This window comes from Meleagris gallopavo, chromosome 5 (assembly GCF_905368555.1).
Source record: "Meleagris gallopavo chromosome 5, MGAL_WU_HG_1.1, whole genome shotgun sequence".
NCBI classification, from domain to species: Eukaryota; Metazoa; Chordata; class Aves; order Galliformes; family Phasianidae; genus Meleagris; species Meleagris gallopavo.
Window position 1 is genome coordinate 9,112,959 of NC_139408.1, and position 22,867 is coordinate 9,135,825.

Here is a 22,867-nt window from a genome sequence, read left to right on the forward strand (position 1 = left end):
TTCCCAAGTTCCACCCTTTTCAGTCAGACGTTTTAAAAAAAATAAAAATTGATTCTTGCTTTTCTTTTGTCTTAAAATGGGAAGGGAAAGAATGTAATTAAAATAAGAAATAATTCTGCTTAATTGCAGAAAGCAAAATCTTATTTCTGAACCTTCTGTGTTGATGAGAGTAAAGCAAAATGACTACTTCTAACTTTTTGTTTTTTTCTTAAGTATTAACTTCTACTCTTAATGGTGAAAGAGGATACTGGTGGGTGTGTAACTACTAGCAGACTGACCCAGGGATTCAAGTGAGTCCTTCCTTGGATGTGAAGCCGTCTTCAGAGGCGTCCCCCACCTCCTTTTGGAAGAGTTCACTGAGCTGGAGGAGGAAGAATGACCTTGCTTTTCAGGCATTCATCTGGAGCTCAAGCACTTGGAGCTGAATTCCCAATGATGGGACATACTTCCTCTGTGGTCTGCAGCATTTTGCTCAGGGGATGTGTGTGCTGCACAATGGAACTTGTCACAGAGAACCATGGAGCTGACTCCAGGAGGTCTGTGCAGCCCCACAGTGTGAAGGGGCACTGTGTGGAGGCACAGCCTCCTTTCTGAAAACAATGCAGCTGTGCTAGCTCAAGTCCCGGGCTGCTCTCATGCTTGTGGCTCATTGGGATGTCTCTTCATTGCTTAACCCAAGAAGCACTGAGGTGCTTGGAAGATTCACCAAATGTTTTTGAACTGTGTATTCTGGTTTTGGAATTTTTTTTTTGGTCTCAAGCTGGTCCTAGTCGTTCAGCTTTCTTTTCTTGCATGGCACTGGAAATGAGGTAGAAGGAAGGCTTAACCTCAGCAGTTTCCCATGCCCAAGTAAAATGTTTTCCAGGAAGGAAAATGTTCCAATGTCCCTTGGAATTGGGCTGATCCTGATTGCCCTGCAGGGCCTAAATACAATCTCATAGGAGGCAGCAGACCCTTGTGGGCAGAGCTCAGTCATGCAGTCTTTCTTAGGGGACCAGTGTGCAGCCTCACACACAGATCATTAACTCCTTTATTCTAAGCAGCTGGACAGCAGTGACATTTACCCAGCTCTGTAGAGCGCACTGAGGGCCAAGAATGAAAGGAACTGTATATATTCAAAGCAATATTTTGTTTATCTGTTCTATACAAAATAGAGAAGAAAATAGCTTTATTGTTTTCAGCTTGTAAAATCTGCGTGCTGTTATGCTTATGGCAGTAAGCAAGACAAACTCATTATATGCCTACGAGAACATGTGCCATTGCTGGCTTTGGTTTCTGTGAGATGTAGGTGATTGGAAGAGTGAGTGCTGGGCAGTGCTCACAACTCCCTTCCTTCCCAGCAATATGCAGCAGGGCTCACAGGCACCCCCAGCAAGTTATCAGCATTTCATGGAGTCTCCAAGCCAACTTGACTGTTCAAGTCATGATTGAACTACAGAAGTTATCCTACAGCTAAGCCATTGCTTTTTGTCCAAAGGAATGTCAGGCTGACATTTTCTTCTTAGACTCCCTTGGCTAAGAGGCCTTAGAAGATAAGTCAGAGGGGGTTGCATAAACTTCCTGTGAACTGTGAATAGCTAACGATCAAAAGGAATCAGAAAACATGTTGCTGTTATTTGTCAGTTTATTTATTTGTTTTGAAGTTCACAGACTGCACAGCAGCATTGGTTGTGATTTTTCTAATATAAACAAGGTGAATTGCACTGGATGCTCAGTCAATTGGCCCTCTTATTTCCTATTTTAAATTTAAATTAAAAGCTTTTTCACAGGAATTGGAAAAACACACACAAAAGCCACCCAGCACACATGTTCTGCTTCAGAAGCCAGCACTGTGCTGTTGAATGTATTTGTTCTTGTGTCCTTTGCTTACTTGGCTAAAGCTAAAAGATGATCTTCACTTTAAAGCTTTGTAGAGCCAGTGTAACAGAGATTGTTCCTAACAAGCTGCTTTGTTCTTTGTGGCACTACTTGAGTGAAAGTCATTGGTACAGGAACACACAGCGGTTTGAAAAATGCCTCTTTGACTGGGGGGTTAGTTTAAGGGATCTATATTTTCCAATTGTTTATGTGTTCTGAGAAGGATTTTGCCCCATTGGTTGCATTAAGTCAGAGTTTTGCAGCACTTGGTCATCTGCGCACACGATTTAGCTCTCCCAGTTTGTATTCTTGTGAGTCCTGCTTGCGTTGCAATTCCAAGTGTGAGGGGATCTGTTCTTTCAGTTACCTTCTAGTCGCTTGCATAGCATGTTTTATTGCACCATGAACAAGGGCAGTAGAAACTTGGCCTTTGGCTTTTACTTAAAAGAGGCAGTAGTTAAGACAGATTAAGGTATCTTGCACTCATGTAGGGTCAAATCAGAATTTCATCGGAATTTCAAACAACCCATTGACATCTCTCCTGATATGACTTATTCCCAGAGGAAGCCTGTTTGTCTCATTTGTCCTTCTTGGGATATAAATCCACATTTGATGCGTATACATATGTAGTAAAAAGTGGTGCAGGAGGAAACTAATATCTACAAAGGGCAAATTTTTCTTGTATCCAGATAGAACAAGTAGTCTCTCCTTGAGAGCTTCATCCATCCATCCATCAGTTTTTGTCCTACTGCTTCCTGCTTTCCCTTTTCAGGCATTCCTGGGATACGGCACAGCCTCACACAGGAAGGATGTTGGCTGGAGTGCATGAGTTGGAGACAGAGTTGGCTCAGGAGAATTAAGGAGAAGGGCTTACTTACATGAGCTTCCCACCTTTTGGCTATCCCTATGGCTTGGCCTGGTGCCATCTGAAACAGTTTACAGTACTGTGATGTTGTGGGCTGGCTGAACTGGCTGGCTGGGCCTGGAGCCAGGTTGTATGGCTGGTTTGGCTTAGCACCACTTTCCTAGCAGGGTGAGCTGTAATATGTGTCTCCTGTCAAGAATCAGGTTGTAGGTATGGATAATTCTCAAACCAGGCTTTTACATGAGTTAACTCTACATTGTTAAAGTTGTTTTATTAAGGACTTATTCAGCTTGTTGCTCAGCAGTTTTTCAACCTCATCAGTACATATAGCATGGAGAGTGTGTCCTGATTATGTCATCAATCAGCATCTTAAAGCTTTAATGGCAAAATAAAAACTATTTCCATCTGTCCTTTCTAGAATATACAAATAAAGCACTACTTTGGTAAAATATTGTAGCACGTGTTTGGGTATTTTTAAGTTCTTTTGAAGTCAGTGTTTGAGTACTTTGCTGAATCAGGTCCTAAAGCAATAATAGCCATAATGTAAATATGCTGTATTTCTGGATGAGTGTTCACGCAGGAGTTAAATGTGTGTCAGGTTCTTGCTATGACCTCCCAGGTACAGACATCATCTTAATTTCACTGAATCACTTAGAAACTTTGGCAAATTATCTGGCACCCAGATGAGAGGCCAAAGTCAGACCAAAGTATGGCAGGCTTTCATATGCAGAAAGAGATCAAACTGAATTGGGATATGGAGCCATAAAGGGTTTGGCAACATCTCAAAGTGTGCTCAACTATGATTAGTCATTTCCTAGTTACATATGGTGTGTGTGTATGTCTATATATATGTATGTATGTTTTTTTCTCCTGGATCAGTGAAATCAGTACAGTGCTTCAAACAAGATCCTTGTTGGGCTGTTAAAGAAGTCATGGAAATTTTTAATTCTGCTCAGAGAGAGAGTTGTGGAAACACTATGAGTAATGGTTCTGACGCTGAAACAGGGAAGAACACTAAGTCCATAGCTAACTGACATATGCAGTCCCACCAAAACCAAAGGGCCTTGTATGTTGGGTCAAATCTGTTGTGTTATTACATGCAGGGGCATTGAATACTTTTGTATTATGACTATGGTAGTGACTACTATAGAGTACTAATAAGACTAGTTGCATCAAAGCATGATTTAGTGAAGCCAAATTGATAGTAATGTGTCAGTGAAGTCAGGGAAGCTTTATTCACTATGGAGACCCCCAGTAGGGATTCCAAGGTGTTACAGCTTTGCTGCCTACAAAAGGTGTTATGACTTGCTTTGTTGCTGTGCTGTTATGTAGTTGTGTTGAAGGGTAAAGGCTAGTTGCAGACTTAATTTCTAGAACCTACTCTTGTGCACAAGTCCCACTAAGTATGACTTGCTGCACTGGGTGTTGTCCTCTTGTCCTACCTGAGAGTCCCTGACTGTCTTAAGAAAATGTGTTGAGTGCTGTGCTCTAAATAGAGAGTAAAGGGCACGGTTTATCTTGCGTATGCATTCATATTTGTATTATTAGACAGCTGGGGCCTTTTCTCTTATTTCCTTACCTTTGCAAGTCACTGCCAAGTGATGAGGAAGTGCCACCTGGTTCTCTGCCACTCCCTGTGAGGTCAGCAGGAGCTGCAAGCGCTTGCCTTTCCATGGCATCGAGTTAAAAACATACATGGATCAGTGTGCTTGTTCTTCGCTTTTTGTTGTTGTGTCTTAAGATTATGTAAGTTCAATTTGATACATTTTTTGTTATTAGTTGAGGTCACTGGAAAGATGGCCAGTAACTGTGGTGTAGAGCTGAGAGATTCATCCTTCTGCAAGATAGGAAGTTAAGTGAAAAGAGGGATAATCATAAATCATTGTACACAAGTAATTTTATATGGAGTTTAGTTCTATTTAAAAAAATGAAAAGAAAAATATTCAGCGATGGATGGATCTCTGTTTACATTTGTCAGAGATCTGAGCTGTTTTTGTAGGCAGCTTAATTTGTTTTTGTCTTTTTAAACCTTGAATTTGTGACTTTACCTACTGACAGCGATAAAACTTCATGAATCGTTTAGGAACAAATCTGATGTTTATTTCCTCTCCTGTTGCTAATGATGACTGCTTGGTTTGAAAAGCATTTGATAAACGCAGACCATGCAGCTTGCAGTGAGCCGTTCATATTTCCATTCCCAGTCCTAAGGGCACAGACCTCAGATGTGCTCTACTGAGGACTCTGGCTGTACACTCATCCTCTGTAGTGCATGTCTGCTCCTGCTGATATCATGTGGCTCCCTCATCTTGTGCTTGTAACCACAGAGCATACAAGGAGCATGTTCAACCAGTGAGAAATGGGAAGTGTATTGGAAATGAGAAACTAAACATCAGCCGTATGTGAGTAATGGATTGTTTGTCTGCTGCAAGGGAGGGGGATGCATATTCTAACGCTTTCCAGTTATAGTATAGCCATGACATTGATTTCTTTATTTTGTAACTAACCTAGTGTAAGCTGTTCATTATGTCCTCCATAACCCCAGATTTTGTTTTGGGATATTGATGCGTTCATGGGAAGTCCAGCCAAAAAAAAGTGAAAGGTTGAAAATGGTTGTTGTTTTGCCTAGGCCAACCTGAACAAAAACCTCTTCTTGTCAAGTGTATTCATGAGACACAGAACAGAAAGTTGCTTGTCAGGGGTCTTTGGAGGAAGTTATCTTCCTAAGACCAAAGCCTGAGCCATAGTTTTACTGCTGTGCTTTGTACTTGCATAGTTGTACATGCATAATATATTTTATATTTTAACTACTTTATTTATTTAGTATGAAACTGTTGATTGTAACTGAGTGGATATGTGACGCAACAAGCATCTTCAACTGTTTATAAATGCTATTGCACATACTTCCCTTAGATACTTGCTATATATGCAGAGTGGTCTCCTGATGAAGTGCTACAGAGCCTTGTGATAAATTCTGGAATAGGACATGATGTAGATCGTTGGTAGACACTCATGGGGTCACCATCAGGGGGCTTTATAGAAAAACTGAGATTGATGGACAAGACTCAATCATTTCACCTACTCATTTGTCAATACATAGGTTGTTTTTGTTTTTTTAAATTGCTTTCATGTCTTTGAGCAATGCCTTTGTATTAATGTGAAGTAAAACATTCACGTCTTGGGAACAGTTATCTGCCTCCCCTTTTTCCCAGTTACACTGCTGAAACTTTGCCCGTTTTGCAGCGTGCAGTGAGGTTAACTCAATCAAAAAACAAAGAAAACTTTCTAAGCCAAAAGTGTGTCATAATTTTTCATATTTGATTCCTATAGTTCTGCTGAGCTTCACTGGTGTATTCATGAGGAAACTTAGCATGAACTTGCAAGCTTAGCCTATGCTGCTTTCATGACTAGAAAAACTACTTAATGTGATGTCATTTCAGCATCTTCTGGATTCTTGACAGTTTAAGCAGCTTTTTATATTCATCTACCTGTCAATATGTCTGCATGCAGTTCTTAGGGTAAAATACGCCTCATCTATCTTTTGTGTAGTGTTTCTGGTAGAAAAAAAGGTAGATTAAATGTGCAATCCATTCATTCTGTCATTCATAAAATGTAGAGTTTTCAGAAGTGTAGTCAGTGCTATGTTCCAGTCAACTCTATGTTTTATAGTAGTGATATGAAGAGACAGGTGATCCTTTAAGACATCTTGACTATCTCAGGCTGTATGGAGTTTTTCTTATCCCACCTTGGGATAAAAGCACAAGCAGAACAGAAATACGATGGAAATTTCAGATCTCTGCATAAATCTAGGTGTGCTGGTATGTATTGTATATATGTGTTTCCTTTTGTTGAGCCCCATCAATAACATTTAAATGGCTGCAAATGCTAGTTTTATTCTAAATATGTAATTTAGATGAGAAATATCAAAGCAGCAAAGAGAAGTAGTTGAGAGAGAATAAATATGTTGAGTTCCTACTTTGTGCTGCAGTCAGCTTTACATTTTTACGGCCACTAGAGGGATTGTTGCTTACACTACTCATTGCTGAAAGCAGTCATGCAGTCCCTTGAGTACTTTTTAAGCAACTTTAAAGCTTTGAATGACTGATTCCAGTTAAGTCCTCTAAAGGGTAAGTCTCCCTACTATTTGTCAGAGTGGAAAAACTTCGGGCACAGTGCTTTTCTTCTGAGCCCAAATAGCTCTACTGAATTTTCTTAATGTTCTTCTTTCTTTTCTTTCTAAAGCTTTTTTTTTTTTTTCTCTTTCAGCTAATCAGACCAGGCTTTCCTATATGACATTGCTGGGGATTATTTTAGAATTCCTTTGTCAAAGTAAAAATGTTGTCTCTCTTTGTTTATGTGCGGAATTATCTTCGTTTTTGCAACCATGGTGGCAATGAATTTGGTAAATTAATTAATTCTCAAATGTCATTGAAGTGGGTTTCTCCTTTAACTTGAAGTTAGTGAGTTTTAGTTAAGAGGCATGTGAACTTACAGTCAATATGAGAAAAATTCCAGTGTGTCTGTTTTATCTTGTTTGAATGAGGGATTGTTTTCTGTTTGCTTTGTCAAAAAATAGTTGCGTGTTCCTGACCAGCAGAATTTCGTTCTTAATTACAGAAACATGAAAGGATGCAGGAAGTCCTGAATGACCGCAATGAATACCTGTGCTAATTAAATCACTGGCTGGGTACTGGGAGAGAGCAAGGTAAGCAGTCAGGCAATGCCAGCAGCATTTCACGTAATCTGCATGACTGTGTTTCAACAAAGTCTTAGTGCTTTCAGATATCAAATTCATAGCAAGTTGGGTAAAGGCAAATAGCCTGCAGGTTCGAATGCAAGATTTGCTTTTACTTCAAAGCTTTGAAATGCAGAAAATCTCTCTTTTCCTTCCCAGGACAAAAATAAGTTCTGTGTTGTGGTTTCTTTCCTTCTTTCTTTTCTTTCCCCCTAAATTATTATTTTCTTCTTAAAGGCGACATCTCTGATTTCAGCAATCGATTCATGACCAAATCTCAGCTTCCTGGGCTGACTCAAGGGAGGGCTTGGAGGAGGGGTGGAATGCTTCACAAACTTAGCTGATGAAAAGGCATGCTGTTTTGTGGATGTCTCCCAGAATTGTTTAAATCTGTGTGCGCACGCGTGTGTATGAAAAAGGAGAGAGAGAGATCTCCATGACAACTGGCCTGGCCAGTCTGTGTTCTTTGCAATCATTTTAGCTGGAATCAGTGCTGCGAAAGGTCATATGAAGGAGTTCTGGGAAGCACAGTATTAGGCTTTAAGTGACCGGTTTTGCTGATTGCTTCACATAATAAGGCAGAGTTTTGTCTGGGAAATACAAATCTGAGAATGGAGTGGAAAGGGAAATGCTCCAAATTTCAGGTAACAAAAACTGCTTTTTTAATGTTACTTCCTTCAATTTTAAAGTGCTTTTGTTTCCCCCTCTGTGGTGTTTACTCCCAGCCGAGTGTCTGTGCTAGCTTGGATTCCCTAACTCTGGGGAATGATGTCATGCAGCAACAGTTGGATTCTATTAGCCAGGAAAAGAGGAAACATCCTGCATTTTTTGGGAGGGAAAAAAAAAAGAAGCTTTGGCTCTTTGTTGAATCTTATGCAAAGGCTGCAAGAAGTGTTCAAGAAAAAGTTTATAACAAATTAATTCCCAGAAAACATTACCAGGTCCTAGAAAACACGAAAAAAACATTGCAACAAATTACAGCTGTATGCAAGAAAATAATTATGGAAGTGTTACAGAATTCAGCATACTTTTTTTTTCTTGGATGATGCTATGTTCTACTCTAATGAAAAAATTAATTGTATCTTAATTGAAAAGAGGATTTAGGATCTCTGAGCTCTTGGGATCCCCTAGCATTTGTTTTAAGAATGTGCTGCTTCTGGTTTGGGCTATGTCTCTATCTGCTGCTTCTGAATAGATGATGCTGGCAGCATTGTTCTTAATAAGGTTTTCAGTCCTGGATTGTGTTTTTCATGGTTTTCAACTAGTCCTTTTGGGAGTGGCTGGGGGGGAAATAAAGTAGAAAACATTAATTAAAGTGCAACACTTGAAAGAAGCTTTTTCCCCCCTTTCCTCAGAGATTTTTGCTAAATGCTGTAGTCCTTGGTAAATATTAGAACAGCATGCACAGTGTTTTAAGTGAAAAATAAAGATTAATATATGTGCCACTGCTATGTCCTAATGAAAAGACTTAGAAAATCAATAAAGTTCTACTTTCTTGAACATCACAAAAAATACACCATACCGATAACAGTGAAGAGGTTAGGTCACTCCTACATTATCTAAAACTCTCTCCTCTAGCAGATGTTTGGTTCTACTTTTCTGTTGCTTTGTGCCCTTCTGTGCACTTCAGATGCGATTCAAAGTGTGCTGGAGTCCATGGGAGTTTTCCCATCAACTTCAAAGGGCTTCAGATCAGCCTCTGCTTGAGAACTTCTCTGCCTCTGTTTCAGCCTTTTGACTGTAGGACCAAGCCACAGACTCTCCGTTTTCTTTCCTGAACTTTCCAAACAGAGAGTCTTTTGTATTCCACCAAACAATGCCAGACACTGCTGACTGGCTTCCGTGTGGCTGCTAACGCACGCTGGAGGTAATGATGATGCTTATTTCTGCTTTCTGCTGCCATCCTTCTAGAGGGGGGAAAGTGCAATGAATGGACACCTATTCCACCTCTCCTCTCCTCTTCACACAAAGCCGTTATTTCTGAGTGTGTGAGTGCAAAGAGCTCCTTTATTAAGGAGCGATCCTTTATTGGGTATCAGCTGTGCTTCAGGAGGATTTCTGGGAAGACATTAATGGGAAAACACTGCTATTACTGTGATCTCTCAGTAGACTACACTGAGAAGAAGGCAATCTTTCTGCAATGCAGATATAGAACTGGCAGCTGTCTTCTGTGAAATCGTGGCTGCTTGGCATAGCTTAGCATTTTGTGTCCTCTTTTCCCACCAGATTGGACCATCATGATGCTGTAAATAAATACTGCTCTTAGTAAATATCAATCAATAGCCTGGTTAAACTATTGAAAAATTACTGATTTTTATCTGTTTGAATGTTGAAAGTGCTTTAACAAAAAATTCTTGTGCCATTCTTGAATATAAATGAAATAGCTGATGTATGAGAATTACTTAAATTTAAGGCTTGTTTGTGGAAAAATTGTGCTATTAGTACCTGAAATTTCTGAGGCTGAGCACTATTTTCAAAATCTAAACCACAGCTTTCAAGTGCTTATGTTTTACAAATGAACAGTTTGAAGCACCTGAGAGATCTCTGCCTGGTGTTGCAAGTTGGGCATCCCAAAGGCAGCAGCTGCTTTTTTGGAGTCTGCCTTTTCTGTTGCGTGATGCAGTGGGAAGCACAGACAGTTTTGTCCCAGTGTTTCTGGCAGAGTGGTATTTCCCATAATGGCCTGTGTTGCAGTATTTACCTGTTACTTGCTGTTTCTTACAAGGCATCATTTTCACGGCACTTTAATATAATTTTCATATGTCCTAATGTTCTGAGTGTTTCCAAATGAAATTTGCATGTATTAGAGTTGTATCCTGAAGAGAGATGTTTCATCCTGTTGTCTTGACACAGAACTCCTTGCTGGTGCCAAGCATCCACTGCTTTGCTGACAGTGGCTCCGTGCCCACTGTGTCTTAGATAGTCAGTGACCCAGGGTTGGTGTGTAATTTTTGATAAGATCTGCTGTGTCTTGTCACTTTTGCACTTAGTTGGAGAGTAGGAGGATGTGGCAGAAATGTTTTTTTTTCCCCCCTCCTTGATTATCAATCTAGTAATTTTTGTATTGTAATATATTTATATTGTAATGTTTGAACTGACTGCTCTTATCTTGCATAAGATCATCCTTTGTGTAACTTGTGCTCTCCCTACCCATAGGCTGACAGCAGACATTTGCCTGTTATCAGTCACAGTCGGCTCCAGGTGAATTGCTGTGTTGACGTTTGTCTCTATCAGCTGGAAACAAACTGATTCTGAATGAGGTAAAGCTAGCTAGAAGCCTAGGATTGACTTTGTCTATATCTTTCAATACCTGTTTCTTCTCTAACTACCTTCTCTAAGTAGCTCAAGTCTTTTCACTTTCTCATCCTAGAGGAAGTCTAAGACACTAAGAAAAACAAGGTAATTGTCTTTGTTTCTGCTGTTTTCTTTGAAGGTTGGGTGAACTTCAGAAAGCCTGCTGTTACATTTGTGCACAAATGTACCTGTACATTCTTGAACGCAAGATCAGTATTCTCTGTAACCTCATGCTTACAGTAGATAGAATTCACTGATTGAGAGCAATAGGGCTGCATGTTTAGAAGGGCTTCTCCTGGGGATGTTCTAATCTTTCCTTCGTTTTCTGTAAGCTACTTTCAGTTCTCCTGGTGAGAACAACAGTTCTCGCTGTTTCCTCTCATCTGCTGTCTTCAGGTCATGGTGACATGAAGAGACTTTCTACGGCATAAAATGTGAAATGCAAAATGATGTGTTCTGAGCAGCACACACTGGAAGTAAGCGTGATACCTTTAGTTGCAGCAAGAACCTTGAAATGAATGCACTGTCATTCTGCAGCGCAGGGGCTCATTAGGGCTAATCACTGATCTCTGTTCTGCCTTTGCATCTTTGACCTGGTTGCTTTGCTGAACTTAACACAGTTGCTAGTATGACACAAAACAGACCCTTGGCACAGCCCTGATCATAGAGCAGGAAGAGATCTGGCAACTTTCACACAAATCCTTTATAATTAAGGCTTCCGGTCTGGGATTTAAACTTCTTTCTCTTAAAAGCCTGAGAGGCGCTTTTTTTATTTTTCAGACTGAAAGTTAACCTTCTGCTGGTGGAGGCAAAGTCCCCTGGTGGTACTAGCTGCCAGCAGACCTGGGAGAGGCAGGTGCTCTTTTTGTTCCTGCAGCAGAATTTGCAAATGCACTTCCCAGTTTTTCCTCATTTTCACGTGACAACAACAGCAGCTAGTGGAGTGTTGCACAGATGGCTGTCCTCCAGTGGCAGCTCTCAGTCTGAGTTCAGTGTTCATAGCATTAATCCTTTCTGCCCACTGGGAGATGAACTGCCGTACAAAAGCGCTGTTCAAAGGAGTCCCATTTCTCCATTCAGTCAGAGATAGAGTTCCCCTCGTGAAGAGTTTTTTTCATTTTGTTTTTGTCTTCCCCCCCATCCTGTTGTAGTTTGACAAGAAGATGAATCAGAGGCGAAAACTTCTGCCAATAGCAAGAGCACATTTTGGCATCCCTTGTTCAGTTGGCATCCAAAGGATACAAGCCATCAAATTATCCTGTGCTCCTGGTCCAGCTGAGCCTGTTAGCATATGGCCAGAACACCCCTCCCTGCCTTGAAACATGCTTGAAAGCTGAAAGACATCACTAAACATTTACCACAGTAGGGACATGCTGGGGACAGCTGGACAATTTTGACAGTAAAAAAATGTGCTCCCTACAATGAGTTTCATGCCTCCTTAGTAGAGAGCAAAAAGCAATTTCAAAGCTGCAGCAGTATGGAAACATTTGCAGTTGCACAACTCATGTTCACATGTTTTGATCTCACACAGGCTCATGTAGACCATCTATTATTAGTTTTAGAAGGAGAATAGCTAACTGCTGATAAATTTGAATAGAGTATTCCAGAGAGAGCTGTTTTATGGGTGAGTTATCAAGAGTGGCAAGCCAAGAAAACTGACTAAAGTTACACAGAAAATCTGATGTAGAACACAATCATGTTTATCCAAAAGATTTGTAGGCACAAAAACATCTTCAAATGGCCCTGCTGTCAACATGTTCAAACCTGTGCTGGGTTAGCCGCATAGCTCAGTCTCCTGTATTCTTTGCCTGCCATTTCCTGAGGAGCTCCCTAGGGTGTCCTGGGATGTTGTCATTGCAAAGGGGACGTATCATCACCATTTGGCCTTCAGAAGCTTGCCTCGAAGTATTTCCAGGTGACTCGTTCTAGTGCTTGCTTTTGAAAAAAAGTCTCCTTGGCTTCAGAGGGAAGGGTGAAAAAGCATTTTTGGATGCTGAATATGCTTTGTTTAATCAGCTGATTATCTGGATTAGAAATTCTGTTGTGCATCAGATTGGATTTCACCATTGCAGTGACTCTCCTATGCTCTTGCTTCGGGCAGCAGATTGGCTTTTGGGAACATAAGAAGTCCAAAGGGCAAACACTGTTTTTTTCAGTGCAACTCTTTTATTAGTAACAACGCATTACTGTAGGTTGCAAGAGGAGCGGTTTCACCCCCTGGACATGCACAAGCAGCTGTCTGGCCAACTCTTTAATTTCCTGTGGAAAGCACTGTCCTTGTAATGCTGCCTGTGGGCAAGACACTGGTCCCCAGCATGGGAAGCACAGCTCCTGCTAGAGGCTCTTTCCCTGACCTGAAGCTTGGGCAGGGAAGGAGAGTCACTCCTGTCCCTTGATCTGCTAGAGGTGATCTGTGCAGATCTTCCCTCTCCAACAGCAATGTGCCTCTGATATGACACTGTCCTGGGACTATTCTGTCTGCCTCTGCTTGTGATACTCTGTGAGACAGGAATTGCAAAAGGTGAAAAGGTTGAACTGTCCCCCAAGTTGCTGTGGGCTGGGAGGAGACTGCATGTTTTTCAGGATAGAGAGCTTATGTCTGTGGGGGTGATCTGGTGATGCCCTGGGCAGAAATGCTTCTCCTGTGAGCTAGGCCAGAGCTATCAGGGCACGGGGGTGCTCCTGAAATGTCTTTGCAGCTGATGTCTTTACAGACCCTATCACTGTGTACTGACTCTGCCTTTCTCCTGATCACTTTGTTCCTTGGGATCATAGAAGTGTTTGAAAGGGTAACACTGACAGTGGGGCCTTTTCTCTTTCTAGCCAGCAGTTGAGTCCAGGTTCCTCTTACAAATGAACTCCCCCTGAAAAAGAAATTTGTTGCAAGCAAAGACTGTTCGGAGGCACATGCTGAAACCTAATGTGATTTGAATTGCTCTAAGTCTACACACTTGGAGCTGTGTGTTGTGAGGGGGTTGCTCTACCACTGGTTGTGTACAGGACCCCATCAGCAAGTTATAATCTCTTCTGTGCCAGATGCAGTGAATAGTGTAATACACTGTCAAATCTGGCATTTGTATTAAGATTTGCTTTCCTCTGCTATGGAGATATTATCCAGTTTTCTGCTCAGATGCATCCAGAGCCAGGGTCCCTGCTGTGTTTTATTTAGTATTGGCTGACATGCATGGACAGTAGAAAACAAATGTAAACACAAATCAGTGCTATGTGGTACAAAAGCAGAGCACATTTTTCTGGGGATTTATTAGCATCTGGGGAGAACAGAGGGTCTGGGGGCAGCCTGAGATTGCCATCTGCAGCACCTTGTTGGCAGAGCCCAGCACAGTTCTTGCACAGCTGATAGCTGTTAGTGTGTGCGTATGTATCTATTCTACAAGTAAGGCCAAATCTTCAGGTAGAGGAAGATGAAGCCAGTAGAGTTACGCTGAAGGCTTCCATAATTTTTCTGGCAAATCCATGCATCTTATGTATGGCAGATGGATTGCAAAGTGGCCATCTATCTGGAGAATTCAGGTGTTGTTGCTCTGGACAGGCTGTGTGATATCTTGAAATCCAGAACAAAAGGATAGATTCATTTTCTTCATCTGATAAAAATTTTTATGATCTGTCACTGCATCGAAGCCCTGGAGCGTGCTCAGAGAAGGGCAGTGAAGCTGTGAGGGGTCTTGAACACGAGTCTTATGAGGAGCAGCTGAGAGAACTGGGATTGCTTAGTCTGGAGAAGAGGAGTCTCAGGGGAGACCTTATCTTTCTCTACAATAGCCTGAAAGGAGGTTGTGGTGAAGTGGTGGTCAGCCACTCCCATGTCGCTAGAAGTAGGATGAGAGGAAATGGCCTCAAATTGTGCCAAGGGAGATTCAGATTGGATGTTAGGAAATACTTGTCCTAGAGAGTGGTCAGGCACTTGAATGGGCTGCCCAAGGAGTTGGTGGAGTCACTGTCCTTGGAGGCGTTCAAAAAACATTTAGATGTTGTACTGAGTGATGTGGTTTAGTGGGAAATATTGGTGATAGTACTAGATGATCTTGGAGTCATATTTGACCTTAGTGATTCTATGATTTCCACACTTGCTTACAATCTGATTTAAAAGCAAGAAAACCAATCATATCATTGCACACAGGGAGTTCTGTAAAATATATGTATATTTTTGGAAACACAAACACATAGTGTTCCCAAAATGAAGTGGTTCAGGACAGTCGCAGTGGCTGGGAGAAACTAAGAGCCTGCTTGACTGTTTAATTGCTGCCACCAGAAAACAGGAGTGGCAAATTCATCAGCTTGGACAGATTGCCCTAGTGACAGTGGCTTATTAATGTCTACCATATCAGTTATATTTCTGTGGCAGCCTCAGGTCTGACAAATATGATAGAGCTGTCTTTTATCAGCAAATCCTCTCGCAAAGCCCTTACTGGCCCTAGTCAGGAAACCATATGGATAAGAAAATTATTGTTCCTGATCTTTGTTATTGACTGGTTCTGTTCTTTGTATATGAACCAGCCAGTTGGGACTGGTTGCATTCCTCTGTAATTTGCTGTGTGTGACTGAGCCAGTGATGAACAAATACCTTTCATCATTTGTTAAGAAGTTTTATTCATTGTTTTAGCAACCAAGGAAATGCCAAAGGTCAGACTGAACCCTTGGGGAAAATGAGTGGAAGCCTTGGTTTCTGACGACAACAGGACACCTTTGGATTGAACTGACTTTTTGCAGAGGAGATGTGGAGTTTGCATAGGTATATTGGCCAGGGTTGAGACTTTTTCTGTTGCTGGTTGGTTTTTTTTTTGTTTTCTAAGGGTGACTGCAGGAGAGTTTTATTTATATTTATCTTATGATCTTATCTCCCTCTTCCAAATTCCTCTCTGAATGCTACAAGATGAAGCAGTATGCAACTCTTTGTTATCTGTAGGTCATCTGTTAGTATGATATGACAAATTATATAAAAAGAATAAAATAAAATAGTATATTGCCAATTTTGAAATCTAGAATGATTTCCAATATAAATGTTGGATATCCTTCAGCAGGAAAGAGAAAAGGAAGATATTAACTGAATAAATTAGATAATCTGATAAAAATAAAAAAATAAGAAGGGCCTCAGAGGTTTGGAAAGTATAACGTAATTACCCTTTCCTGAATTGAATCAGATCTGCTCGTAAGCATTCAGCCCATGTGTATGTGGAGTCACAAACGGGATACAGCCTTGCTAATATTGGCAGGTAATGGCTATTTTTTGCCTTAAAACTTTCCAGTTACCACACTTTTTGAAGTACATTTTTTATTAAATGTTAATTTTTTTTTCTACTTAAGCATGTTAAGGCCTTATATTTGTAGTTTCATGACTTGACACATAACTTCTGAAGGATTTAACTTGCTACTAGATTAGGATCTAGGAGCATTCTAGAATGATTTGGATTGGAAGGGACTTTAAACACCAATCAATTCCAACTTTCCTGCCATGGACAGGAGCATCTCCCACTAGATCAGGTTGCCTGAAGCCCCATCCAACCTGACCTTGAACATTTCTGGGAATGGAACATCCACAGCTTCTCTGGCAACCTGTTCCAGTGCCTCACCACTCTCATAATGAATAATTTCTTCCTTATGTCTAACTTAAACCTACCCTTTTGTAAATTCAAAACTGTTCCGCCTTGTTCTATTACTATACTCTCCAGTAAAGAGTCCCTTACCTCCTTTAATTACTGTAAGGCTGCTATGAGGTCCCTGTGGAGCCTGCTCTTCCCTAGGTTCAACAGCCCCAACATTCTCAGCTTTTCTTCATAGAGGACGTTCTCCAGACAATAGATCTGTGATGTATGCAAAGCAGCAGGTCAGGTGTCAGAAAACTGAGTATCCATTTAGGTGACTATACAGACTTCTTTTTCTTCCTCTCTCAGTAAAAAAGAAGGAGAATATATCCAAGGAATTGTGCATTCAGTTCTGTTCTGTATCAGAAAGCTGTTAGTAGATGGGAAATAAATTGCCCCTATTTCCAGCTGTGGGAAATACGTGAAGACAAATGATCTGATCATTGGTGTGCATGGCTGTGACAAGATGAGGAAAGGAAAGGCTTGCCTTTAAAAATAATTGAATAGTTAGATCTCACTCAACTGATGATTCATAGAAATGAATTTTGGCTGTCTTGACAGAAGCTTTCGAAGAAGCAATAGGAAATAGGTGGATGAAAATACACAAAAGTTCTTTTGGCACACTGCCTTCTGAAATAGAAGGTAAAGCTTTGGCGTTATAGTCACTGTGCTTTAGTTAAGTTAAAAGCATTAAATTTATCTATCTATCTATCTATCTATCTATCTATCTATCTATCTATTAACCTTAGCCACAAATAAAGCAGGGCAGAATTGTCATCCATTCTGTAAAACAGTTGTCCAGTGTCAACCAGGTAGAGTTGCACAGCTTGAAGGGATCTAGACTGGTTTGCCCAACCTAGACAGATTGCGCAAGGAGGTTGTGGATGCCCCATCCCTGGAGGCATTCAAGGCCAGGCTGGATGTGGCTCTTGACAGCCTGGTCTGGTGACCCTGCACGTAGCAGATGTTCATGGTGGTCCTTTTCAACCCAGACCATTCTATGATTCTGTGATTTACTGTATGTATCATTGGATGACCAAGTCAGTAGAACATAAAAACGCTATGTTAAGGAGATGTGGCCGTGGTGGTTTTACACTGGACAAAATGCATGCTTTAAAGTCATTAATGGAACAGGATGAACTTCATGGGTTGAAGCTATTACCAAGTTAGTTGATTTTAGAGGTTTTGGCCTCTTTCCTACCCCCCCATCCTGGCATCATATGCTTCTTCCAATTTTACTGAATGCAGAGACATATTGGTTAAAATACTGTCAGATCTCTTGCAATTTTTGGTGTTTTGTTTTTACTAGAGAAATATTTGAAGACACCGTGTAGAAAAATGGAGACAAATACTGCAAAAAGCAGTGAATCTGTAGGTTGAAACTATTATACCGACCAATGCAGTTGGATACTGATTTTTCTTGAAATTGGACATCAGAGTTGTCCCCCCAGAGGGTCTAAAAATTTCTCTTGTGTAAGAGTTCCGGTATCTTTGTGGCACATCTCAGCTGCAAAACATGATGGGGAGAGAGCACTGGTTATTTATTCTGGGTTTTGAAGTTGTCAGGGAACATTACTGTCATACTACACAGGAGTAAGAGACCTCGTGTGCTGCATAGACAGTCATGGTGAGCTACAAGCAGAGTTGAAATACAGTTGAGATCTGATGCTCACTTATACTGTTGCTAGCAGAAGAACCTCTCTGATGCCTTTCCAGCTTAAATGGTTGGAACTGTGTACACACAGTAGGTTTCCTTTCATTTTAGTTCTGTGGAACATAACTGAACTTGCTTCTTTGTGTCTGTGCAGTTGGATTCTGCTGTGTATTTTCTCTGTGGATGATCATGGCTGAGAAGTTTGCTACTCTCCATTGGACTTGACAGGGAAAAATACTAGGGATATAACTTTGAAACTGAAAAGTGCTGCACTATAATAAATTGTGGCTCTCTGGTTGAACACGAGGATAAAATTTATTCCAGACTTTGTGTTTGAGTGGAAGAGTTTATGAATGGAACTGCAGCCCCTGGGCTGTATTTCAGCATTAGTCTCTAACTTGGATTTGTGCTATTTCCAACGTCGACGAGGATACTGTTTTAAAAGTTTTCATTCTTCCATTTTTAAGATTATTCAAATGTAAAGTCTGTTATGCTGCAGATGGCTGTAGAGTATATTCCACAGGAAAAACATTTTGGTTTTGTAAAGAAGCAGGTTAATAACTGTTTCCTGAAACGTATGTATTAAAAATTACTCTATATTTAGTTGAAGGAAAACTGGCTCATGCTCAGAGGAGTCATAGTAGTGTTTCTGCTTTACCTCCATTTCTCACTGTTCATGTCTTGTTCTGTGGTGATCAGCTGTGCCTCAGCTCTTTCACCTGTCAGACAGGTAGAACTCTGCTAGGCAGCCTCACAGCCCTGTATGTTGCTTATTATCATCTCATCAGAAGCTTAGATGGAAGACACAATCTGTAGTAAATACCAGTTTTTATTGCTTCTCTTCAGATGGCAAAGCTGGAATACAGTAATGTCTTTGTTATTCAAGAAACTATCAAAATAAAATATGCTTAGGTAACATGCGTTAGGAAATTGGAAGTCTTGGACTGAAATTTGAACTTTCTAGCCCCTGAGCAGATAAATAGCAGCTGAGAAATAGAAGCTTTAAAAAGAAGTAGCAAAACCTCCTCTCAGTTACCATACTGTGGTTTCTCCTTCTGCCTAGAACTGTTTATTCTCAGATAGATTGTGTTGTAATATTGACAGAGACAAAAACAACGTGCAAAACACCAAACAGAAAAGCAAAGCTTAGACAAAATGTTTGAGGTGTGATTTTTACATCTATTAACTGGGAAGTTTTTTTTTTTTTCTTTCTCACTGATATTTAAAGATGAGGAACTACTGTAGCTGGCTGGGAAAACATAAATTGTGTTTTTAAGGGTATTTTTGTCCATCTTCGTTCTTTCTGGTAGGTCACAATCTTGAAGCATAGAAATGCCAAACTTGTTCTTTGAATTAATGAACTTATTCTCTAAATAACAGCATATAGAGTTTGGACAAAAAGCTGAGACAAGGTCTGGAGTTTCCAGAAGTTAGAGACTCTACAACCTTCAGGAACTGGTTCTTGGGAAGAAAACCAACTCAAAACCAACACAAACCAACTCAAAACCAACTCAAAATGATATCTCACTATCAAAAACCCTGAAGAAAATCAGAGTGGCAAGAATCAGAAAAAAAGTAAACAACAATTTAGACTGAAATCAGTGTTGTTGCAAGAACTAGGGATTCTCTGAAATGATGGAGCGAACTACATTTACTGCACTGGCAGATCCTTTGAGTCCCTTATTTCCTATGTAGAAGGATCACTTACACCCTTCCCTTTCAACTACTGACTGTGACAAATTTTGTGTTTTTTTTTTTCAACTTCAGTTCAAGTTCTCTTAACAGTCTTCACTGGTAAAGATATGTGCAGATAGCAATGAGGAGAAAGATGTTGCAAGTGTTTGGTTTTTTCATCTGAATATTGCTATGCAATTTAGATATATCATGAAATCAACATGATTGGAAACTCTTCTCAAGAATGTTCTTTTAAAACAGAGGTTAGGAATCCTGGTCAAATGAATTAGTTGTGGTATTTTAAAATTCTTTTATTTCCAAATCATTAGTTGAAACAATTATCTGTCCACACATTTTGTTTTCTAGTTTCTTAATGAAAGTACCAATGTAAATATTTCTATTTTATCCTGTTCTGTTCATAAATACTAACTTTTGACTTAGACATCTATTTTGCAAACAAAATGTTTAACCGTACGTTGTCTTCTTCTGACACTTGTGCTTAGGAGTCTGTTTGCTTTCTGAGAAATGAGTGCTATAGGTTTTTGTTTTCGTTTTTTTCCTATTTTTAGTGCTCAAAGAGAACTTTAGTTCTTTTTATCTCCTCTCCTCAGCCCTAAAAAATCCCAAATTCCCTATTTTGCGCACGCTCTAAGGGGTTACTCGGGACTTTGATGAGAGGAACAACATGAAGCAATTGAGATTTAAGATTCAAAGATATCTGAAAATAGGAGCTTGTTTTAGACTATCAGAGTAAAATTCTCTAGCATGTCCTTCAGGCTGTAAGCACAATGAGCTACCTGTCTATCTTTTGCATCTACATGAGGCAGACATGCTGATGCTTCTACAGCCACCTCTCTAATCCATTCCCAATGTATCCTCAGCTAGACTCTAGCTCACCTTCCTTGCTTTCTTTATCTTTGCATGGAACCGTTCATCTCTATGTGGCCCTGAATGAGGGCATGCATTAAAATACCACTTATAGGCTAAGATAAAGTCACAGATTGCTTGGTCAATCTGAAGAGTACCTTGGATCCCTTCATTCACTGTTCAAGTTCCTTCTCCAGCTCCTGTTTTTTGTTTGCTGATGGTGATTTGTTGTTGTTTGCAGTATATAGTAGTAGATAAAATAAATAAGTTGATAAACTTTGTTTTTATGTGAAGTAAAGCTCCTTACTAAACTAGAACTGCATAAAGCTCTTTACTTGGTTTGCCATTGACCTTACCACTGAAGTTTTCAGACAGATTAGTGTGTTAAATCTGCTGTTTGACCCACTGACATCAAAGAGATCTTGTCTAACAGCTGAGTGAGTAATAGGGCTTGGCTGCAGCAGAGTAGCTTTGAAAGAAAAGATTTAGCTGGCAAATAGCTTTTATTTCTTCCATGAGAAGAAGACAAGTTTTTATTGAAATAAATGTGCTGTCCTTAGCATGGGTAAAGTACCTTGTTGACAGTGCTTTGGAAGACTTTTCTATTATGTTTGAAGAAGTTACTAAGGTGTTCCTCGCGTGGAATTTTGCCTCCTTGTTTTCCATCTCTTCTCTTTGGACATTCAGTTGTGTGATTTTTCAGAAAAGATACTGTGTTAAATTACATGCATTAGAAGTAACCCTCCTGTTCCTTGTAAGAAGTACATTTCCTTCTTGATGCCTGAAAACATTCTATGAGGCAGGAGTGAAAGATATCCATTGAGAAGTGGGAAGCTGAGTGGATCCTCCATCAAAGGTGCCAATGCATGTACATCCTAGGCTTACTGCTTATCTTAATACTTCTATGTTGAATGTATTGTCTGGTTAAAGCAGATAATTCAGTAATTAAGCAGGCATATTCACTTTACATCAGCTGTACTGAGGATGATTCATCTTTTGAAAAGCACCTAAATGATTCATGCGGTTGTGAACTATTGACTTTCAGTATACTTAAGCTCTGAAGTACACAGACTCTTGCAGGGCATAGAGGATAAGACTTCTGTCATGTTTCTGAGAAATGTACAAAGATAGTGTTTGGGAGTTGCCTGGATGAGCCAAGTTTGGAAGTCAGTTTTGTTTTGACAGGAGAAAAGCAGATGCTATACACCAAAGCACAGGAGTGAGGAGAAGATCAAAGCAGGAGTGGTGAAAGGCTGGAACAAGTAGGAGCATGGCTCTGCTTCAGCTAAACGCAGTTATGTGCCTCTATGTGTTCCCTTGATGCAGAGCTGCTTTACTTCTGGGTTGTTCAGCTGCCCTTAGTGTGGTTCCTGACAACGAAGTCCATTTGGTGCTTTGCAAAACTGACTTTGAACAGTCTTTTGTGCACCCACACAGATACTGTGCTGTGTATATCAGCAAGTCAATGTCTTCAAAGAGCCATTTTTCTCTCTTTTCTATTGGGGAGCATCTTTGCATGGGTACACACCTCTTACATAGCATTGAAGATGAATGCTTGTTTTAGCACTTGCACAGCACTTAAGTACACGAAATGCAGAAAAAGCTGTCTTCTCTAAAAATTATGTGTAGAGAAAGGGTGAGATGACTAATTTTAGCATACTGAAATAGAAAACACTGAATAAATTATTGTGCATAATTCTTCTCACTTATAGGCTGAAGTACTGTCGTACAGAATTGTAGCCATAGTTAGTATCCAAAGAGCTCTTTGCCAATGGAGTCTGTTTTCAGCTACGTTATTCATAAGTTTCGTTCCTCCTTCCAGCTGTTTCCACAAATTGAAAGACTTCATTTCAGTTTATGGATGCTGTTTCTCCATTGTTCATGCCCGCAGCTATTTTCCATGCCCAAATATCCCTCCTGCGTGCACCCCTCCCAAAGAAAAGAAATGGAGATCCTATGAAAGAAGCCATGTAGAGTGATTCTTTGAGAAGAAAGTCCAAGTGTTGAAGACACAATGTTGAAGCTGCCATTTGCAAAAGTTCAACAGATGGTATTTTTCTGCTGTGTATCTGTGGCTGGGTGTGGATATTGGGCACAGAGCAGAATGTGGGGTGTGGTTACATTACCAAAGGGTTCTCATTTTTGTGTTGTGGCTTCAGTTTTCTCATTAAAACTGTAAGGGTCAAAGCTTGCTTCTGAAAGAGCTGAAGGGAGCAGTTGCTTGATGTTCTGGTAGTACAGCTACAATTGGAGGAGAATTTGTTGCTCAGAGCAACTGTACTGGCTTTTTAATAGGAAGACTGGTCAAATGGTTAAGAAAATAC

The 22,867-nt window shown here is 40.3% G+C and overlaps 1 protein-coding gene across 8 annotated transcripts in view; it reads left to right on the plus strand.

Annotated features, from left to right (window-relative positions):
* DENND2B (DENN domain containing 2B) overlaps positions 1-22,867 on the plus strand; it is a 152,653-nt gene that overhangs the window by 30,657 nt on the left and 99,129 nt on the right. For 2 of the 8 annotated variants that reach the window (XM_085224173.1, XM_085224174.1), the window contains exons 2-3: positions 7,337-7,424; positions 10,611-10,714. The gene's annotated coding sequence lies outside the window, so the exon portion shown is untranslated. Of the gene's footprint in view, positions 1-6,787; positions 6,847-7,336; positions 7,425-7,854; positions 8,099-10,610; positions 10,715-22,867 lie in introns of those variants that run through there. The other 6 variants (XM_085224170.1, XM_085224171.1, XM_085224175.1 and 3 more) reach the window with 5 other exon arrangements.